Source organism: Podarcis liolepis, assembly GCF_965112155.1.
Source record: "Podarcis liolepis genome assembly, chromosome: 5".
In the NCBI taxonomy this organism is placed as follows: domain Eukaryota; kingdom Metazoa; phylum Chordata; class Lepidosauria; order Squamata; family Lacertidae; genus Podarcis; species Podarcis liolepis.
The window spans coordinates 45,359,711-45,360,570 of NC_139556.1; positions in this window are offsets into that span (position 1 = coordinate 45,359,711).

Sequence of the window (860 nt, forward strand, 5' to 3'; positions counted from 1 at the left end):
GGCTTTTTAAAAAAGTGGGTGGGAATATAGTTTACAAGACCAAACATCTTCACGTTATCATGCAAAAAATATATTTTAAAGAGATTTTTTAAACTACAAGCAGTGTGCATGAATTGTCCACATATGGAAAAAGTATTTTCTTAACGTAAATCTTTAAGGGGGAAAGGAGTGTTTTGATATGCTTCTTTTAAGTTTGTATTTTTAAAATGCAATTACTTGCCTTCTAGGAGTGGGACTTTAATTTCTTCCTTTATAGGAATACATAGTTCTGAAATTCTAAAAGTTTCTGGTGCTTTTCAGCTGTCACCTCAATTCAAAATCATGGAGCTCAGCAATATAAAATACAATAAATTTAACTTGACCTAAGCAGAGGTTTTGAAAACAGCTTTCAAAAATAATGCCTGTGTATTTGTGCTAAAATGTGTGAATATATATATACACACACACACATCCTCTACTTCCACATTGCTCACAAACATGATTTGTTAAAAATTGTTCTAATGTTTACAATAGTCCAAGAAACATCTACTTAACAAACAAAAAAAAAGGAATCATGTTTAGATTAACGCTTGTCTAAAAATAATATAAGGGGCTTCAGCCTCACATGAATTCCATATCTTTATATTCACATGTTATGCCTTTAGTATTTGAGTTTGAACAAGAAAATCTTCATTTAGCCAACATGAATATGCAATCACTGTGTGTATAATGTAACCTTTAGCCCAAATTACAGCTGACCTGCTATTTAGTGCTTGCAGGGCTTTTTCTTTTTCTTTTTCTTTTCTTTTTTTACACCAAGTAAACTTTCCTCCAACAGTTCACATTTAATCAATTTTTGTTTTGCAGTCTTTTGTAGATTG